The sequence below is a fragment of the Acomys minous genome (assembly GCF_964271855.1).
Source record: "Acomys minous genome assembly, chromosome: 12".
NCBI lineage: Eukaryota > Metazoa > Chordata > Mammalia > Rodentia > Muridae > Acomys > Acomys minous.
In genome coordinates, this window is record NC_140493.1 from 82,433,379 (window position 1) to 82,455,463 (window position 22,085).

Genomic DNA, 22,085 nt, shown 5'->3' on the forward strand with positions numbered 1-22,085 from the left:
TCCTCTAATACTGGCTTGAGAGATGCTGGCTCTGGCTCTGGCTATTTGCTGTGTGTACTGTCGGGGTCCACACAGTGGGAATCCAGACAAGACAGAATACATCCATATTTTTAAACTGGAGAAGCGAATTTTGAGTGAGTTAGGCTGATACAAAGGCATTCAAGGTCACCTTGCTCTAAGGTAACATTCCTTTCTGCCTTTCCCTGGCATCAAGGGACCTCTCCAGGGAAATCACTCCTCCTGTGGCCTGTGCCACACCTCCTCCCCTCCCCTCTTCTCTTCCTCTCCCCCTTCACCCCCCCCAGCCTCTTCTTCATCCTTCTCCCCCTACTCTGTTTCTCTTCCTGTCTCTATCTTCCTCTTCCCTCGCTTTTTTCCTCGCTCTCTCTCTGTCCCATCGTCTCTCTCATCCCCCTCATATAATGCAGACCATTTTAAGCTACCTCACTATGATGACCTTGAACTTCTCATCTTTCGGTCTCTATCTCCCACGTGAGGGAGTATAGCCCGAATCGCCATGTAAATTCACCCAGTGCTGGGGATCAAACCCCGGGTTGCATGCATGTGACCTAAACCGCTGGACCAATGGGTTTACATTCTCCCTCCCCATGATTCTTATGAGGAAAAAAAAAAACAACAACAACTCTTCTGGCTCATGTTTCATAGATAGACTCCATGCCCTCTGGGCAGCACTTGAAAGGATGATCTGGCTTTTTTTTGGTGACTTGTCTTCACTTCTAAGCCTTCACAATGAGCTCTGAGAGAATGTTCCATTCCCTTTTAGTCACACTAAAGCGCTTTCTCATCTGGTGGTATGATTGTACCTTGAGAGGTATCAGATGTCCCAAATGTTTGCTCTGTGTTCTCTGTGGAGGACATGGGTAGCGGGGAGTGACCATTGTATTATCTGTGCCTTCCTCAAGGAAATGACACCCTCCCCCCATTTCCGCGCACATAGGAGGTCCTTATTATGATCGGCATATGAATCATGATCCTCCAGGCTCATGTGTTTGAATGGCTGAGCCCCAGAATGTGATGCTTTTTTTTGGGATATCGTCGAACTTTTATGAGGCAGGGCATGGATGATAAAACCAGGTCTCTAGGAGCAAGGCTCTGAAGGTTTCACCAGCTTCTAGTCCCTTCCTCCTCTCTGCTCCCTGACTGCCACAATAAGAACAAGCTGTAAGCTCCCACCGTCATGGCTGGCACCTCCCCTGTGACGACAGACTGAAACCTCCTTCAAAAAAAAAGAGCCCAAATCAATCCTTTCTCCCTCAGGCTCCCTCGGGGTTGCTTTCGTCTGTTGTCTCGTCATAGAAGCGGGAACAGTAATTAATACAGTCCCTCAAGGAGCGTGATACTTCATGTACCCTCTGGAGAAGGCTTGTTATCTTACTGGCCAGGAGAATCAGAGACAGACAGCTGTACGTCCCCAGAGTGAAGACTGAAACTCAGAAATAATCGCAGAGTCAGGGGCCCCTGAGTTGTACATGTTAACTCTTCCTGGACCCTCTAACTGATCCTTCAGCCACATATATGTGAAGAAGACTGAAACCAGTCTTGCTCATGGGAAAAGAAAAAAAAAAGAACTAAACTAAGTTTTTTTTGTTTTTTTTTTAGCCGCTACATATCACAGACTGAAAAATAAGAAATTTTATTCTATGCAATTTTATTGCCTGTTGAAAAGCACCACTCTTCAGAGGAAGAGAACACACTCTAGAATGGCCACAAATCAACAGGATGGCTAGAACCCAAGTCCAAATAAAATAGCAATAACAACTGTTTCCTGGAGGTGGTTGTAAAACTTAAACAAGATGATTTATTTAGGACTGTGTTTGAAAAGTACCTGGCTCGTATTTAATGGATGAGTCATACATCGCCTATATCTCCTTGGTTCTTAAAAAACCAAGAAGCTGTCAAGTGTGGCAAACACTACACTGGAAGAGAAAGTGTGTCTGTTATTGCCAGAGTAGTTTAGGTTTCAGAACACCCTAAAAACTGGCTCCTCTGTTGAAAAGGAGATCAGCACTTAAGTTATTTGTCAAGGATGTCAATGATTTTTAAAATGTTGCATAAAATAAGCCAAATGTAGAAACAAAAAGATTTAGGAGCCGCGCCTTTAAAAAAAAAATAATCATGTACAGGTAGGTGCATGTTACCTCTGCAAGGCTACAGTAAAGACAAGATGAGAGCTGCCTAAGAGGAAGCTGGAGAGGGCGCAGGGGCTTCCGAGTAGTGGAAGACAGGTTCGGATCACATTTCCAGATAGCCACTAAGTTCCCCTGGTGCTGGCCAAGGCCAAGGCACCTGTTTGGTTCTTCCCTGCCTTGAGGTCCCAGGTTCTTGATTCTTTTGTTGCCTTTTTCTTTCGGGAGGAAATCACTGCAGAGATGATCCAAAGGGTTCTCCACTCTCAGTGGCCACAGTTTTCAAGCCAAGGGCTCTCACTAATAGAACACGCATGCCCACCTGTTCTAGGCAAGGAACTGTCACTTTCCTTATTCAGAGCCAAGGCCAACAGACAGAAGGACAGCAAAGGCATTGGTCCCAGTGAATGAATGTCCCCTGTTCAGTGATTCCCCTGTATCAGCGCTAGATCAGAATGTTACTTTCATGTTGAAAAACAGAGATGCTTCCTGAGTGCAGCATAGTAGCAAAGGTCACGTTGCTTGGTCTGATGTGTAATATCGCAACTTTAGAACTGCGCCGTGAGTCCAGGCTCTACCGTGCCAGTGATGAAATTCCTATTTGCAGAAAGGAAGATATGGTGGCATACAGAAACGAAGTGTGATCTGGTGATGTTTGGCCAAGATGATTTTACCCTTTTCTTGTCTTCTTGCTTTCTCCCACTAAATGACTCACTCTCTATAATTAACACAGCGATAATAAATATTTTTGTTGACTGTACCAAATGCTGTCCCAATAGTATTGCAAAATTCTACTGCATTTAATCTAACAGTATTGTAAACTTCAGGCCTTTGTTGCCTCCCCGCTCTGCAGATGGAGACGCTCTGTCTGAAGAAAGCAAGAGCTAATGAGCATCAGAGTCAGGAAAGAAATGTTACCATGCGAATCCAAGGTTGGTGGTCCTAATCATTATTCTCTGTTGTCCCCAAGTGGTGCCTTCATCATAGGTATTTAGTAAATGAGAACAATTATAATAATAATAGCAATTATACCTTCACCACACATTGAAGGCAATTAAATAATACATTGTCAGTTTATCCACTCAACTAGTAGATTATGCAAATGGGCCACGTGCTTGCATAATGGAAATGTGCTGACAAAATGAGAAAAATAAAAACGAAATCATTTCTCTCTCTCTCTCTCTGTACTTCTCTGCATCTCTATTGTGGCTGCATCACCTGGTGCCGGATGGGCGCTGAGAAAATTCCTAATGATGCGTAGCTCACATCGGTGATAGACCGAAATGGCAAATAGTAGCTACAGGTGATAGGTTAGGTGGACGTCAGATGATAGATTACATCAGTGCCACAGGTGATTGGTACAGACAACTCTCTATTAAAGAGCAAGTGCTGTTGGGACATCACGGTACAGCCCTCCCAAGGGAATGACCCTCCCACGATCTAACAAACTGTACAGGAGGTGTAGATAGCAACCACGTGGGGCAAGTTATCTCAGTACTGCCCTGTGATGGCACGAGTTGTTTATTCTGTCTTTGAGGACTGGCATTTGCTGTGACATTCGTCAAGACGGTTCAGCTTGCCAGTCTTGTACACAAGTTTGTTCAATTCGGAAATGTGGCAGGGGGATTAGGAGCCGCCGCTTGGCCCAGCCTGCTCTTGGGTGCTTGCTACTGGAAGCCTTTAAGATGTGGGTTAATCTATCTCTGTTAGAGAGAGCTTGGGGAAACAGAATTAAAATCATCGCTAACTCGCAATGTACCAGGCCACAGTGTTCCAGCCCCTCTTTCCTTTCATGTTGAATTCACTGCCTTAACTAAGTGGTCCTTCTCAAAGCCAGCCTTGTGACTAATGGGCCTTTGATCAGCTTTTGCTTCCTGACAGCTGTATGTATAAATGAATGTTTATCCCAATTAAGTAATGAACATCGATTCTTTGTACCTCTCTGACTGCAAAGTGTTCCCTCATCTCTAAGAACCCCTGTTGTTCTTATGTCAGGGATAATATCTTATCATCTGGAAGAAGGCTGATCAGGAGGATGTGCCATTTAAACACTTTGGAGGAAAAAAAAAGGAATAAGAATGAAAAAAGAAGTAATGGGATCAGATTTTTCTATAATGTGCTCCCATGCTATGCCAGCATAATGTGGATGAGAAACCATGTTCTTTAATAATGCATGCAGCTAATAGCATGCAAGATGCTTAGCCTATATAGTCTGATTTTATATACACATTGACCTTATGAGTCAAGTATCATCTTCACTATAAGATGAGGGAATGAAGCAGGGGGCACATGATTTGCTTGTGGTCACATGGCTTGCCACAGGTTGAGTCATAATTCAAGCAGCGCAATTGCAGATTCCAAGCACCTAGAATAATTGTTATTTATTTCACACATACCGTGGGTTTTTTTTCAGGGCTTTACTTGTGGTTCTACTTCTTGCTAGATTCATGACCTTGAACCAATTCCATACTCTCCCTTTTATTGGTGGTGAAGATGGAACCCAGGGCTCTCCACCCTGTACGCTGCTCTTTCCCACTGGGATACACCTCCAGCCACTACAAATCCTTGTTAATCTGGAGAGCTTCCTCTACAGAGTTGAGATCTACCACCACCTCACCTGCCTACCTGACAAGGCTGCTGGGACATGGATCAGCACAAGACAAAATGCTGTAAAACTCTGGTGGGCCCTTGGCATGTTTGCACACAGCCTGTGTGGCAGTCTGCTCTATTCAATACTGTGCTATTTCCTTTTCTTGACTCTGCAAGCAGCACTTGAGGTGGCTTTGCCAATAACAGATTTGTTTTCATTATTAAGGATGATTTTGGTCTCGAAGTTGGAACAGAAATGGCAATTGACTGTGCTTTCATGGGAATTTCAAAGATTCCATTTTTCTTGGTGAAAGAAGAAATAAGATCCAGTGGAACTGCAATTAAAGCCATGCTTTACGAACAAATGCGACTAAGGCACGGATGACATCATGCAATAGTTGGAATTTCTCTTGTTTTCTCAGGCTAGTGGAGTGGGGCAGCCCTATGGAATCTGAACCAGCTGTCAGTGCCTGTCCAAGAAGCTGCCACGCCCATGCATCTCTCTGGTGAATTCCTCTTTCCAACCCAAAGCCATTGTACTCAGCTCCCAGAGAGTGCAGAGATCCATGAAGGGAGCTCGTACTAAATTAACTGTGTGGGGTTTGGGAAGTGACAGAGGGGACTTGTACCATGTGGCAATTGCCTGGAATGGAGAGCCATCAATCCCGCAAGTATGTTCCAGCAGATAAAGCATGGGACCCAATGCCAGATGAACTGATGACCAACAAGAAGCAAGAGAACACGGTTGCCCATCAAATCAGCTTCTCCTCTTACCTGACACTAAAATCCCTGTGTGCTTCATCCAGAGACTAGCTCATCATTGGCACACAGGATGCTAAATCACAGCTGGGACTCCACCTTAGAAGCCCAACATCCAATCTGACCAGAAGAGTATCTGCACTGAGAACAATATTTCCCTGGCCCAGGAACCTATGACCAGAAAAGGAGTTTGGCAGTTCTTCCAAAAGTTAAACCCAGAATTCTCAGATGGCCCAGCAATTTCACTTGAGCAATTTGACCCCTGGGTGTACACTCAATGTAACTGGAAGCAAGTTACTAAACAAAAATCTCTACATAGATATACTCAAGTACATGAGAGGCCCCCCCAAAAAAACCCTCATATGAGTGTCACCAAATGACTAGCTTTATAAGCTTTATAAACTGTGGTATGCCTACACAATGATTCATCCATTCAAAGGATACTATGGGATGGATTCACGCTACAGAGTGGGTGTAAACACTATGCTAAGAAAGAAGCCAGACACAAAAGGCCACATATATCAATCTGTCTACATGGAATATCCAGATCGGATCAATTCAATATGACCAGGAAGCAAGTTGCTAGTGACCAGGGGCCAGAGAAATGGGGACTGGATGTTTAATTGGTAAGGGACTCATTTTGATCTCATTTCTGTTGCTGTGACAAAGGACCCTGATTTTAAAAAAAAACTTGGGGAAGAAAGGGTTTAGATTCATTCACAATTCCAGTTTATAGTCCTTCTTATCAGGGAAGTCAAGGCGATCAGAAGGCAAAACAGCTAATCGCATCCGCAGTCAAGAGCGGAGGGCAACAAGTGCATGCAGGATTGCCACTCAGGCGAGTATCTCCACTCTAATCCAGCTCAGGATCTAAATTCAAGGGATGCTGTCACCCACAGTCTTCCTAAGTTATGAACACAGCCGAGACAATTTCCCACAGACACTCCCACGGGGATCTAGCAATCCTCCCCTGAGACTCTCTTCGCAGGTGATTCAACACTGTGTCAACGTCTTATGGCGTCCTATTTTAGAAGGCAGATGTTTTGTAGCTAACTGTAAATGGCGGATGGACAAGGTCGCGAATGTACTAAATACCGTGGGATCATTAAGACAAAAATGCTTGCTATGCTTATATCTGGGACATTTCCCAAAGTCTCACGTGCAGCACTGCTCAGAAGTAAACGGAAATGAGAGCTCCAACCCCACTTACGAATCTATCCATTGAGCGAGTTGCAGCCGAATGGACTGTGGGAAAGCGAAGCAAATTCAGGAGGCTTACCGAGCTTGAGGAAAATGGATCGTTGTGGAGAGTGCCATTAATGCTATGTTCTCGGTCTTTGTCTTTGTGCCCCCGCTGGCTGTGTGTGTGTGTGTGTGTGTGTGTGTGTGTGTGTGTGTGTGTGTGTGTGCATGTGTGCGCGTGTGTGTACACGTGCCATCGGTCCTCAACACACATATTCTCACCACTACAATATTCTTCTTTTCAGCATTAGGGCACATTGGAGAATTGATCAGGATACATTTTCTGAGATTTGTCCATTGTGCATATTTCTCCTCTCCCTTGTGGTCCTCTGTGCCATCCGTTTTCGGATGTGCTACCCTTCCGTGCTAAAACTGACTTACATGTGCCCGGGAGATGTCAGAGCCTGTGTCCTGTAACTAAGATCCACAGTCTCTCGCCCTGACAATACTAAGCTGGTCATAGTTGTGACTTTTGCCATAAGGTTGAGTAAAGTTAGGCCTAAAACACCGCAAGCATTGCATATGTAAAGTAGGAAAGACAGGAATGGAATGGTCCCATGCTTTTTAAAGGCATGATGTAGCCCCAAGCTAAGGAAGGTCTTGAGCCAGCCTTGCTTGAAGAGGCAAACGAGGATTTTTTTTTTTATAGACTCTTCTCCTCTCCTAGAGGCTTGAGTAGTCCTCCTGGTACCTCCACTGGGTGATTCTGACTTTCAGAACAGTGGGAGAATTAATGTATGTGTTTTCTTAATTCTTGCACAAATTCATACACGTATTCTATACTTTGACAATTGTCACCCCATTATCCTCTCTTAGTCCCCCAACTCCTTACCACCTCGGAGTCCTGTCTTCCTTCCAACAAAGCTCTCTTATCCTTTCATGTTCCTTTATTGAGATCCAATGCATTTAATTAGTATTGCTTAGATAAGCATGGGTGAGAAGCTATACCAACCCTCCAGGCCAGAGGTTTCTACTGCGCAATAGTGACATGACTAGTAACTGTTATGGGGTAACCAACTCTTTATTATTATTATTATTATTATTATTATTATTATTATTATTATTATTATTAATTATTTGTTATTATTATATTTGAGGCCCTCTAACTGGAATAAATTATACCTGGTATTGTAAAAACCAGTTCAAATATCCATGGCTAGGGAGATCATAGTCCCTAGAGAGAAACCTACTACTGATGTTTGCGAAACAGACGTGCTGTCAATGTTTTCTGTAAATATTTATTTTTACTCATAGATTTAGTGCTCCTTTCAGCCTTAGTCAACGAAATTTTTTTTTCCTCCAACCAGGCTGCAACGAATGCAAAGTAAGTGATAAGTGAGTCAGAGCGATAAGAATAACGGAGTCTTTTTGAGTGCTGATTCCTACACAGGAAGAACATCTTTATCACTTCTTCCAAGGCTCAGGGAAGAGTAGGCAGATGGAAGTAAGAGCTGGAATATAGTGAGCAGTGTCGCGAAACACTCTTTTATGGATGTGACATGACCCTTGCACTCCTGAACTCATGTCAGCTATGATAACTTACACAACACCGGGCCCTTCAACATTCCAACACTGACAGATGATGTGCTCCTGAGGCCCCACCTCTCCTCAAGGAGCTGTAAGCAGTTGATGGCCATATTCATCAGTGGTATAGCTACTGGTAAATTGCCCTTGCTCAATTAAATGCAGTATTTTAAGCCACCTGGCTTTTGGCAATTTGTTATGCTAATGCTAGGAAATTATCATCACCTCCAAACTCCAAGTAAAAATTAACCCTTCAGAGTGAGAAAAGCCAAGGCTCTTCAGAGATGTATGTGTCCTAACTATTCTGTACTTTTCCTGAAGACACATGAACAGAAATCTGTTCACCCAAGATAGTGCACCTCCTATGGAACAAGGAAACAATTTCACCCAAGTCTAGCTTGATAAGCCACTGAGCTCATTGGAGTTATATACAGGAATGTTACTTACAGCTGTATGGGCACCCTAACATCGCTAACATCCGCCTCATCACAGCAGGGGTGATGGCTCACATAAGCAACATCCCCAGAGTGTTCTGCACAACTGGCAGGCAACTCCATTGAAGGCTACTCTCCTATACCCCAAGCAACTCTTAACTGCTTATACGACATTGGAGATAGCCTTCGTGACCTTTTAACTTTCTGAGCCTAGTAACTTTCCCTAATTTCCTGAGTCAATGAGCCTTCTCCTCTCTATAATTCCTAAGACATAGCTATACAAGACTCACTGGTTTGGTGAGGTGGCCAGTCCTATTGTCACATGAAGACTTTGTCCATAAGGTAACTATAACAGTATCAAAGTCAGTCTTCAATTGGCCTTCCTTACCACTTTCTATCCCTGGATTTCTATTATATCTATGTAGTCTTATATTCCCCAACCTTAGTCCCAGTCACTTTACAATCAAAGCATTAAGTCTTCTAGTATGTCTCTCTGAACTACATAGTTTGATAAAACATTGCAATTAAAGAGGTCATGAGAAAAGGCACATGACATTATATGCATATACAATCTGCTGCTGCCTGGCTTGTTCTCAAACATCACCTGGAGCACACTTATTTTCGTGGTCAGTCTAACTTACTGTTGATTCCCACCACTCAGATTCACATTGTGATTCAATGTTCCACTGAACGCAGCATCACAGGACACCAACAGTCAGCAATTGAATCATTTTTGTTTCCTTTCTCGGAATCAAAGCAGAAGATCAGTTCTCCAGGGTCAATGCTCAGACACATTGCCGCTCTAGAATCATCACGGGCAGCTGCGGTTCCAAAGAAGTTTCTGGAAGGAGCGTGTGATTAAGGAAGACCCACCTTCTCCCCATATCTTTCAAATACCTACTCCTGTGTCAGGCATTTTGATAAATATTAGGGATACAGCTATGAATGAATGAAGGGCTGTGACTCTCAGGAAGCCTACTACTGTCTTGGCTTTACTATTAAACAGTAGGAGTCCATGTGATGAGATAGTAAGGGCTACCTTGTAGTATAGTGGTTTACTGTAGCAATGGGACATCTCTGAAGACAGGGTTCTGTCTGGTGCCAGACACTCTCTGTCCTTCCATTTTTTTCTACCTTCTCTGTCCCCCAGGTGGGCACTCTAAAGATGACATCCATGGATCTCCATGTATATTCAGACCTTCTGGTCTCCACATTGCTTTAGGTAACGGGAGAGAAAGGTTAAGATGTGAGATGCTGCATGGGAATTGCTTCTCTGCCATCCTCTCCAGAGCAGACCACTGTGCCTCTTATGGGTCTGGCCACGTCCAGTGGATACTGTGGTCCAGGGATGCCCACTAGAAGGAGATCTTTGCACAGTATCTCAGAGAATGAGTACATTTGCGCCAGGCATAACAGGCGGGATGGAATCTCCAAAGTTGATATAAGATCAAGGTCAAGGCTGGAAGTCAAGGGAACACATTGCTTGTTTGGAGACCCATAAGGCATCTTGATCTCAATAGGGGAAAGTTTGCAGGGTATCATGGAGAAAAAAAAATCAGAAAGCTGAAAGACTGTGGATACTACAGTAAGGCTTTGAGGTTTTAGCCTATCTGTAAGTGTTGAGAAATTTCAAAGATATTGACATATGCCTTAAATGCCTAGATCTCTAAGTTCTTCCAGGAAAAATTGATTTCAGAAATGAAAAACTTGCCTATATCTCCAATCTAAATTTTTGCTTTATTAGTCTTGCATTCTCCTTTGCTTGGTGGGTTAACAAAATTCAATCACAAACCACAAGCTGAGTACAGCTGTTGACTGTTTTTTTTTTTTTTAAAAAGAAAATTAAATAGCTTCAAAAGCCTTCTCAGCTTCAATTTATTGGGCCCTCTCCTGATATATTATGAAAAAAGGGAATATTCCTCTTGAGAAATGTCACAGTTTCATTTAATTACAGAAAATATTGCTAAGTTTGACAGTCTTTCATGGGTTCTTATAAAAGGGAGGGCTTGATCAGAGTGAAGGTTATTGGCTTAGGTCTTAGGGAAAGGAAACAAGAGAATCAAATTAGCATGGAGGTTGTCAAAGTTTTGTGTCTGAGGATGGGAAAATGAAAAAGAGAGGGCACTGAAAAAGAAAAGTTTAGAACAGTGGGCTCTCAACCTTCCTAATCCCATCACCCTTTAATACAGTTTCTCATATTGTGGTGGCCCCAACATAAAATTATTCTGTTGATACTGCATAACTATAATTTTATTTTGTTATTAATTATAATGTAAATATCTGATATTCAAGATATCTGATATGTGATCTTCAAAGGGGTCACGACCCAGAAGTTAAGAACCACTGGTTTAGAACAACTCTGTTTAGTGGTTATACAATGTCAACTTCAAATGTGAGGCACTTATGGAAATTTAAATATTGTAGAAGCCACAGGCAAGAAAAAGAAAAAAAGGAATTGGAAACAGACTGTGCCCATGGATGTAAAAGATGTTATGTATATGTGTGATGAGACTATATTCACCTCAGAAACTAAGAGCAGGCAGATACATACTATAGCATGGATGAACCAGGATTCATAATGACATCATTCTGAGCAAAGCCAGGAAAGTAACAGTTGCCCAACATAGAGGAGGGAAGGAGCGGAGTTTCAATGTGTACAGAGCTGTGGTTTTCCAAGACCAAGAGTTCAGGAGGCTGTTTTCATTACAATGCAAGTGCACTTAACACCACAGAACAATGCAGTGAAAACAGTTTAGATGCTCCATCTCATGTTCTGTGTACTTTATTATGGCTTGCTGGAACATAAAATAAAGCAACTACCCTTATTTCAATAGTATACTTTATTTATGCAACCAGAAATCTACTGAGATATTTGACTTTTTAAAATATTACGCTGTTGAAGTCTACTGTATATTTGCACACTTAATGGAACGCCACAATTTGAGCTAGCTGTGTTCCAAGTGCTCAATAATAAAATATGGTTGGCTGCTATAATACTGGGAAGGACAGGTCTAGCACAAAGGACAGGGACACAGGGTGGGGGTGGGGGTGGGGGACAGGTGCTTAGCTTGGGTTTTTCTTTTTCTTGTCAGTTTATGCATAACTGGCCCAATGGCGATTTTTTTTTTTTTAACCAGATCCCTCCTTGAGGAACTTTCCTCTGGGGTGATAGCAAGAATAGCCTCAGGGTGACCCTAAAAGACAGCCCAGAAGTCTTCAGGGACCAGAAGAAGCCCTTGAGCAGAGCCCCATAGTCCTCTGCTATCACTGTTCTGGCCGTGCTTGCAGCCCCAGTCTCCCGGTGCATCAGCAAAGTGTTAGCAGAGGCCATTGATATCACAGTCAGACTCGCTAGCTCTGTGATCTGGGGCAGGCTGAAGGGCATCACAGAGCTTCCCTTACTTTGCTAATAAAGACCAGGAGGGTGGCAAGGAATAAGCGAGAACGAGTATGCAAGCTTCTGTAAAAAGCATGGCACATAATGTAATGAATAGTGTAGGTTGCTGGCGGCAGCGGCGGCGGCGGCAGCAGCAGCAGCAGCAGCAGCAGCAGCAGCAGCAGCACCATCACTGCTCAACTCTTTTTAGATTCCTATCATTCTTTCAGCCTATGTGTCAATGGTGAAGTGATTTGGAACATAGCAAGCTCTGTAGCAAGCTCAAATTGCGGCCCTACCACAAGTGTCCCTCATCTAAGACTCCTCTTCTGTGTCTCTCCTTTCTTCCCTTGACCCCCAAACAGAGGGCCCCATCTACACCCCACTATAACCTACTTTTCTCTCAATCTGTAAATCTTTAAGAGGGAGCTAGCAATAATGCAAACCACACGAGGTCACCCCGAGGATGAATACAAGTAACGTAGATCAACCACCTAAAACAGGGCTCGGTGCACAGCGGGTCACAGAGCAGGTAGGCACTGTTGCCACATTCTGAAAGGTGGTGACCCAACAGTAAATAAAATGGAAAATACATTTGCTCTACTGGGTATATAACATTGTAGGAAAGTTAGATCCTTAAATCTAGCAAGATAAGAGTGTTTGAGGGGTCTTGTCATATGGAAAGTTTTCAGTAAGGTCTTGCTTAAGGACTCAGGCTGGAACTTGACAGCCCCATCCTTGTCCTCTCCTTAGAGGACACATGCCTTGCTCCCTCGGACACATTACAGCCATGCTATTTCTCCTAGCCTATTAGCCTATGGAAGGAACTGCCATTCTCACACTCAGATCTGCCTATGACTTCCAGTGACTCCAAGTTTGGTGAAATAGCACTAAATCCTTGTATGCTGAAAAATGTTAATAAGCCTTTGATGTTAAAAAAAAAAAAAGATTGCATTGTTCTGCTTGTCTATGAAAGGAAAATCACAAATCACCCAGGACTCTGTTATTTCTACCTATATAGGCCAGTGTGGCTAAATGCATGCTGAACAGCAAATGTGGTCCCCATTGGCTAGCCTTGGCCTTTGTGCAAATAATCATTGAGAGGACAGAGAGATTAGCATTGAATCAATTTATGGTGAGCAACACAGGCCAGGAAAACAGAGGACAATCTCTTATCAGATGCAAGCGAAGAACTAGGAGAAATATCATATTTGGTAGCATCGTCTTCACTGAAGTAGGAACTAAAGTATCCCACAGCTCTTACTTGATAGAACTGGGTAACCCTGACCCCTCACTGTCTCTAGCCCCATTATCAGTGCCTACAGCTAAGGATGAAATCTACACAGGAGTAGAAAACCCAGAATGTGCCATTCTTAACCTCTAATAAGCTTAACCAGCCCTCACCTTCCCAAGGACTCTAGTGCCATTTTGTCAGGCATCAGCTTCGAATTCAAGAGGAGAGCTGACCTTTATGCTGCCTCTGTTGGGGTGGGGAGGAAGGCAGCGTCGGAGGAAGGGTGTGCTAGGCTGGCTGCCCTCCTGAGAGGCCAGCTCATCTATCTTCCTCTCTTCATCATCTGGGAAGTAGAAGCTTTTGAGCACATTTTTCTCACAGGAAGGGAATCTGAGAAGCTACAGGCATGTCCTGTGGAGCATGGCCCTGTCTGTTCCGAAGTTAAGCATAGTCTTTAAAAACAGTGCCAGCATCTTTTCATGGATCGTCACTTAGAGGGGAAAAAAAAGACACATAAAAATCTATGTGCCCAAGGCTGCAGGGAAACTGATGCTCTCTAGATGGTGGTTTTGAACAGTGGAACCAGGAGCTGGAGAACATGCCCATAAGCACGGAAAGCCGAAAGAACTCATGTTTTTACCTCATTCATCCTGATGCAGAGACTTCATTTCCCCCAGTTTATTTCTTTTAAGGGAAGTAAAACGTGCCAATCACAGTACTATTCCTAATTGCATTACAGTCACAGACGAGCTGGAGAACAAATGTAAATACCCAACAGTTGCTAAACAACTTACCTAGCACATTCACTTAAGGTATTAACCCATTAACTCCAGCTGTAATTAACCATCCTCATGAGAGTGGGGCTGGAAGAGGAAAATGGAGTCCAGAGTAATGCTGGGGGAAAGGCAAAAGCGAGTATGGCTAAGCCACAGTTACCATGTGTCACAGATACACATGGGCAGAGCAGGGCGAGAACACCGAAAACCCAGAGGCGCTAAGAGGTCTAGACTTAGAGAAAGTATTTTGTAATGTTTCTACTATGCACCATTATCACTGGTGACAAAACTACGCACCAACGATGCACAGACATCAGACTATTGAACTCGTCCCGTTCCTTCAGCTTTCTCTGGACTGTTGGCATCAGACCTCAGCTTGTCTGGGAGGCAGGATGCTGTGATACCATGCACGATAGCCCCAGATATTCTGACAGCCACAAATAGTGAGCCCTTTCCACTCGGATGGCTCCCTGAGCTCGCCTGTCATTCACTGCCAGCTCTGGACAGCCTTGCCTGCAGCCATACCTGGTGTGCCATGGCATAAGAATGCTTTATAGGGCCGCCTTGAGGGGAAAGCTTTCCTTGGAGAAAAAAGATGGCTCCTCCTACCCCCACCTCCACCCTCTGCCCTGGTTCATATTTCACTGCACATCCCTAAGCAACTTGGGAGCAGGGGCCCTGACCCTCCTGTGTACTGGCACACAGTTGTGAAGCCACGCTGCTGGCTGGAATCTCTCTCTCCAGCAAAGCCCCAGTGTGAAGTGCTTTGGATTCTTGTCCCTTATTGTGCACAGCTGCTGGGAGCCAATTCCTAGGACATGCAAAGGGCCCCTCCCTTTCTCCCACTCTCTCCTCCTTTTCTTCTCCTGGGGATGATGTGCTAGTTTGCTTTTCCTGCAGATTCCCTGGCTCAGCAACATAAAATCCTCTTTAAAAAAGAATGAAAGAGAAAAGTGGGGATGCATGCGTGCGTGCGTGCGTGCGTGCGTGCGTGCGTGTGTGTGCGTGCGTGTGTGTGTGTGTGCCTGTGAGTCTATTGTGCATATATGTGCATGTGTATGCGTGATGTGGTATGTGTGTATGTGCATGCATATGCATGTATGTATGTGTGCACATGCATGTGTGTGTAAGTATTTATGTGGTATGTGTGTGTGTGCCTGTGCCTTTGTGTATTATGTATGTATGTTCACGTGTATGTATGATGTGTGTGGTGTGTATGTCTTGGTATCTGTGTGCATGTGCATCTGTGTGTGCGTACCAGGTCTTTCGACATTGTAAACACAAGCAAGTTTATGCCTGGAACCTAGCGTTCACACAGAGCACCTGTAGTCACGATTACCCACAGGTGCACACCAGCTCATCCTGCTGAGAAAACCCGCTGCTCGCTGCGCAAGTGCTTGAAAGCCAAACCTCCTCTTCTGTATCCTTTCAACTTCAACACACATACACAGTGCTCACAGGTAGAAAACTCCAGGGCTTAGTGTTAAAGCAAAGCAGTCAAAAACTTTATAAAGTTTAAAATCACACTGATGCTGAGCCCCATGTATTTGCCTTGGCTGAGAGAGCTCTGCTTTCCCAGGCTGGATTGCGCTCAGTGAACTCATTCAAGGATGACAAGTGCCAGGTGAAACTGTGTTCGTGTTGCTAACTCCGGAGGACGTAAAGGAGGAGCAGAGGCAGAAAGTAGCCTTTAGCCTTTCCCAGTGAGAGGCATGTAATCCCCTCTCCAAGAGAAGCAGCTGTGCAGCCAAACCGTAGAGATCCACACATGTGCACAGAAACTTGGGGAAAAGCCCCCTTTAGGGAATCTTTCTGCTCTGAAAGCTCTTTAGGGCTGGGGTGCCTTTCTGCCTTGCAGCCCATCACAGAAAACAAGGAAACAAAGAGCAACCCTTCCCCACCTGCCGCTGTTTACTTGTTTTATGATCCACAGATGCAGAAAATTCAAGTGCGTGTGGGCACGCTTCGCTGCCGCGTCTGGAAGAGGGGCTCAGATCCCAAAAGCACTTGGGTGATTGTGCAAAGCATGACTTCCACTCCTAGCCCCAAGGAAAAGCGGCGACCCAGACACGCACTCACATCCCCCCTCCCAGCCAAGCCCCCTCCCAGCATCCTGTTCCTAGCTGCAGAAAATCAAGCGCTACTCACATGCGGCAGCCTCAGCCTCCCTTTACCTCTCCCGGCTCTGTGCACCAGCAGCTGCTGCTTCTCCTGTTGCGAATGAAGCGAACCTTCACCAGCAGAGATGCTTTTCCTCTGGGCTGCTTTGTCTGAGATTCCCCAGATGAACACCGGTTCGTTTATGTCATTATCCAAGTTCGATTGCTCCCCTAGCACAGGCAGGGCTTTGGGGCTGTCTTCCAGTGGCTGGGAGTCTGGTAAGAGAAACAACAGACCTGCACCTGACAACCGATCGCATCAAAGCACTCCCGGGGATGGCAACCCAACACTATGAAGCAACACATCGGCTTACAATGTTACTCTACAAAGCAGGAGATCATCTGTCTCCCATTGGCCCTGGGAGCCTAACCAAGTCAGAGGGACATTATTTATGAACTTATAGCTTCCAGAGTGGTTCCAGGTAAAGTCACATAGGCACCACGAAATATTAGTATTGCAGCCTTCAGCAGCCTTCAGATGCGTTCGTTCCCTAGGGTTGAAATCAGTAAAGAGGTAATAGCGCTGGGTCCTTAGAAGTTGAAGTTAATGATAGAACAGGATTTGTAAGTGTATGTGGACTTGGAACATCAGATGTGACCATCAGTTATTAGGTGTGTGGATTTGAACAGGATCTTTCTCTCCTCTGAGACTCTCTCACCCACACATTGGCAGCGCCAGTAGTTAGCCCCTAGGTTAGCTGCAAGAAGAGAGGATATGAAAAACCTCCTTTGTGTATGTTATCTATTGGACATCTCCTAAGCCATGTAAACTGCCAGAGTGTTCGCTCACGCCGAGGGACCTTTCTCCTTTAATGAAGTCATAGTGCAACCTGATTATCAAACTTTGAAATGGATCCAATTGATTCCTCAGAGGAAAAAAAAAGTTGGGTGCTCTTTATATGTAGGGAAACCCTCATTTTCCAAGTCTCCAGTAGGTAAGGATTCTGGGGTATTTGTTTCTCAGGAATGGGGGATCAGAGCCACGGGATAATCACAATCACCCAGGAATAGAAGGTGCTGATTTCAGATGTCCTCAGACAGGCTCACTGGGTGGGTTGGGGCTTCTCATGACTGACAGATTTTGACAGAAGTTTTTGCACAGAAATTTACATTCATTTCCAAACATAAAAAGGAATGTGCTCAAACAAACAAACAACAAACAAACAAACAAAACCCCAAACCCTATAATGTTTATTTCTGAGGAGAGAGCTCTGAGGGAGCTGAGAATATTACCATTCATGGCTGGTCATCACTAACTTTTCCTTCATCCTCCCAGTCTTCTGGAAGCATCAGAAGAAAGCTCAGCCCCGGGATAAATACTAGTGGCTGCCTTAGGGGATCTCCACCGTATTGATGTAGTTTCCATGCAGCTAACCAGAAGGTTGGCAAATGACTTAGCAAAGTCCAGAAAATTCTGTCCTAGACCATGGAGCGTGTTGTGTGGGTCAGCATCCAGACCGCTCTCTCAGTAGTAAGTAAGAGTGAGAAACAAAAGCAGGAAGTGTAGGCCACAGACGGTCCCTGCAGGGTTTTCTTTTATAAGCTGATGAAGGGATAGCCTCTCTATATAGAAGGGCTTTATAGATGATAGGGAGGAAAGAGCGAAAGGAAAGAGAAGTAATCAGTCAATACTCACAATCCTTCAAAGAACTTAGACAGTCTCAAGAACATCCTCAAACAAGAAAAGGACCATTTCAGGAGCATTTGCCAAATGCTGAACATGGTGTATGCTAGTTATAAGGCTCAATAAATGTTAGAAATTAATAATAATAGACTCTTTCCCTATTTGCTCTTCTAAAAAAATGCTCTCTTCGGGGCTAGAAAGATGGTTCAGCAGCTGAGAACTTACTCTACAATCAAGAAGACCAGAGATTGGATCCTAGCACCCACAGCTTGTCTGCCAAACTCAGTGCTTCACAAAGGCCAGCAAGTCCAGAGCCAAGGGATCTGATGTGCCCTCTTCTGGCCACCTTGTGTGCATCCACATCTACCTCTGCATGTGCGTGCATGTGCATGCATGTACACACACATACACATACATACTAAATTTTATAAAATACCTCTTTCTGTAATGTTTTCTTCCCCTTGACTACACTTTTCTCCATAACATCAATGGCAGAATAACTTGCTATATGTTTTTCAGTTTTTGTGTTTGCTTCCAAAGACTCCCTTTATACAAAGGTGAGTTCAATGACAGTAGCCCCCCCCCTTTTTTATTTTAAAATTTATGTACTTACTTTTAGTGCTGGGAGTTGAACTTAGGGCCTTACACTTGCCAGGCAAGCAAGCACCCTACCACTTGATTATGTTCCCTGCCCAAAGTAGCTTGATTTCTTTTACTCTTTTCTCTTACCACTATTTACTGGGTACCTAGAAGTGAGTGTGTCCTAAGTAGATACTCATTGGATGTTTCTTGAACAGATGAATGTGACTAGAAGAACTAATTCCCTTGTCTACAGTTACAGAGTTTTTTTTTTTTTACCAATGCAACACCCCAGCTTTGGACCCATTATTCTTTCTAAGACACTGGCGCATGTGAGGTATGAACCATACAGACTTACTTCTGCCCCCAAAAGTGACATTTTAATTTCCTAGTGAGTGCAGGGATGTCTGCTACATTTTAGTGGCTTCGGGGCTGCATTGCTGTCATTGCTAACTGACATTTCCATCAGCAAAATACTTTGTAAGTTGTGGGTGTGTTTCACGAAAGAGAACAGCCACTTTCTTCCTTTGAATAGATTTATTGGGAATCAATGCCGCGGCTGAAATGAGAGTTTGGCTTATGACAGTCGTCCTTGGCTGTTTGTTCAGATAGAAGAAGTTGCCTCTGAAGCTTTTCAAATGCTCTTTGTGCACAGAATTATTTGAGAAAAAGTAAGCAGTGAGCTGGAATAATTGAATTTTTGGAAGGAGTGGCGGTTGAATGCTACAAGTGACCAGAGACTCTGCAAGTTGCTTCGAGCAATATGTGGGAAAATAAATTTGCTTTTTTTTTTCATTTTTGACATTTCATTTTTTATTTCGAGGATCTCTTAAGTTCTATTGAGAAGAACACACTGTCCTTTCAGGGTTCTATACTGGAAGCCTCCATGGGGAAAGAGCTGGTGAGGTGGCAAAGACCTCTGGCTTAGACAGACGTGCTAGGCGCCATCCAGTTCTGTCCTTGCACATCTAAGAGACCTTGAAAACAGCTCTTCAGTACAATGGCATCTCTGTAGAAGAGGAGGAAAAACTTCGCATGCTCTGTCATCTCTTCCAGGTTTAAGTTCATTTTGTTCTTCCAGATGAGGGCAACTGTGATCTACGCAGCTGTTCTGTGGCTAACTTTAAAGGAGTTGATGCCAGTAATAAGCAGGTAGGGCCCACCTGGTCAAGATCAGATCTATTGCTTGGCTAGTTAATTAATTCATTCATGGATTGATTCTCTATTGCCACTCTGGTTAAGTGTACCGAAAAAAGCAAAACTCCACCTCTATATTAAAGGAGCACTGCCCTAATGCGGAACACAGCCAAAGACACAGACAATGGTGATGTTATCGGGTTTGTACAGCAGGAGTGGCCGTTGACTAAAGATGAAGTAACTCTTTGGATGATGTGACATTCAACCAGACTCTTGAAGAGTAAAAAGAGTTGTTGCAGCGGGGGTGGAGGGGGAAGGGAGAATAGCCGAGGAAAGCATCCTCGGTCGTGGTAAGAAAGCTAGTAGAGTGGAGTCACCCCAAACAACTGAGACCTTGAGACTGCGAAGCACAGCTGTGACCTCCTATCTTGTTTCTGGAAAGTTTAAAAGTCCTCGTTTTTGTTCATCATAAGAACAGGAAAGGAGATTTGGGACTCATATCCTGTTCGTTGTATATGAAAGACAGGGAAGGATCCACCGTGAAGCGCAGACTGGAAATGACCCTTACGTTCCTTTGCTTATGGTGACCTCCTGTCTTGACATTCAGTATCTCCTACAGCGGTTGCTAGTATTAGACTAGGTGAGTGATGCATATGCACCATGGCCATATAGGATGTGGGAGCATCCTTCAAACGACGATTATATGTATATGAGCAGATTTTGTGTGAGGAAACATTTTATCGTGGGGGATAAGGTACAAGGTTGATGCTAAGACATCCTTGCCTTGAGGACCACCTCAGGATTTACTGTCCTCATCTACTTCATTAGTCTGTGAGTTAAGTGAGAGCACCCATGCAGATTTTTTAAAACGTTATATTTATGCATGTTTTGCCTGCGTGTGTCACTTGAATGTGTGTGTATGTCCTTGGAGGCAAGAAGAGAGAGTAGGTACCCTGGAGTTGGAGCCACAAGCTGTTATTAGCTGCTCTGTGGGTGCTGGGAGCACAACCCCAGACCTCTGGGAAAGCAGCCAGTACTCTTAACTACTGAGGCATTTTTCAAGCCCAGTGAAAATGTCTTAATTCAATGCTTAATAAAAAGAAAGAACTTAATAAATTTTAGTTGATTACTTTCACATTTAAAACTTTCTCAGGAATGGGCAGCTGGAAATAATTAAACAATTTAATATTGAATCATTTGACTTAATATCTTCTCATATTGAGCTATGAAAATTGGAAACAAATCATTGCAATTTAACCACAATGCACAAATAATTGCTTAAGAAATTGTTAAAGGAATCTTATCAGATTATAACATGTCAAATTACAACTTTAGTTATAAGAGACCAGGAGTTAAAAATGAGGTACTTGGATACACAGGACAACTGTGTGCAGAGATGAGGGTTCAGACAGCCAAAGATACAGTAGATCCTTTTTTCTTTTCCCCATTTTTCTTCTCTTCCTCCTCTGCCTTCCCTTCTTTTTTCATCATTTGGCTTTATAATCCCCTCATTTTTATTTGAGCTTCTTCTCATGCATTTGTCTGCATTTTCCCAGATTCAATGACTAGTAAATACAGTGTGTTCTAGAATAATTAGTTCTTTGAGATTTTTCATACAATATGTTCGGGTCATCTTCACTTTTCCTCTAACACCTCCAAGAGTCACTCTCCTTTCCCACCCACCCAAATTTATGTTCTCTTTCTTTCCCACCCATCAAGTCCAATTTGTGCTGCTCATATAGTCTTGGAGACAGTATGAATGTTTGTGTCTTACATTTATCTTCCCAGTTCATCCAACTTATATATTATACATTGTAAACAGCAGACTGTAAGGTCCAATAACTAGATATAGGTGCAATGACTGTGGCTGCATAAATGCAGAGCAATCATGTATCTCTTTTTCTAAGTTACCATTCTGTAATTTGTGTACAATGTAGCAAGATGGCACTTAGGCACATCTTAAGGAACTGCAATCCCATGGAGATGAGGGTCACAAAAGCGATTTGATAACTACTCAGCTTATTATATTGAGTTTTTAGGACCTACATCAGGAGTTTAAGACTCTTGGCTAATTTTACTCAGGGCTTTCTATGATCTGTCAGGAGCTTGGAGTAAGTACAGGTATTCCCTGGCTTCTGACCTGAATGCATTCTTCTTTAAAAAAAAAAATAAGGGAAAACACAAAGTTAGACTTTCCAAATTCCCTCCAGGCCATTGTCTCTCTAGTGTTTCCAGATGAAATACCTTTTCATTCAATCCCAATTAATTAAGAATTCTATAAGACGTATATCAGTCTTTCATTTGTTTGTGTCTGCATGTCTATGTGCATGCATATGCACTGTGTGCAGGCGTGCGTGCACATATATGTCTGTGCACTTCTGTGCATGTGCTCATGTTTGTAGAAGCCAGAGGACAGCCTCGGGTATGTAGTTCTGAAAGTCTAGGCAGTTAGCATTGCATCTGACTTTGGAATATTTGTCTGCCACACGGGTGACACAAATATTC

General features: G+C 43.7%; 2 protein-coding genes across 2 annotated transcripts in view; one reads left to right on the top strand and one right to left on the bottom strand.

Moving 5' to 3' along the window:
- Positions 1 to 16,449, bottom strand: part of ANKFN1 (ankyrin repeat and fibronectin type III domain containing 1) — a 405,102-nt gene extending 388,653 nt beyond the window's left edge. The window contains exon 1 of the mRNA XM_084750198.1: positions 16,230 to 16,449. The gene's annotated coding sequence lies outside the window, so the exon portion shown is untranslated. The remainder of the gene's footprint in view (positions 1 to 16,229) is intronic.
- Positions 1 to 22,085, top strand: part of LOC311579532 (uncharacterized protein) — a 461,287-nt gene that overhangs the window by 381,947 nt on the left and 57,255 nt on the right. The gene's annotated exons all lie outside the window — the stretch shown is intronic.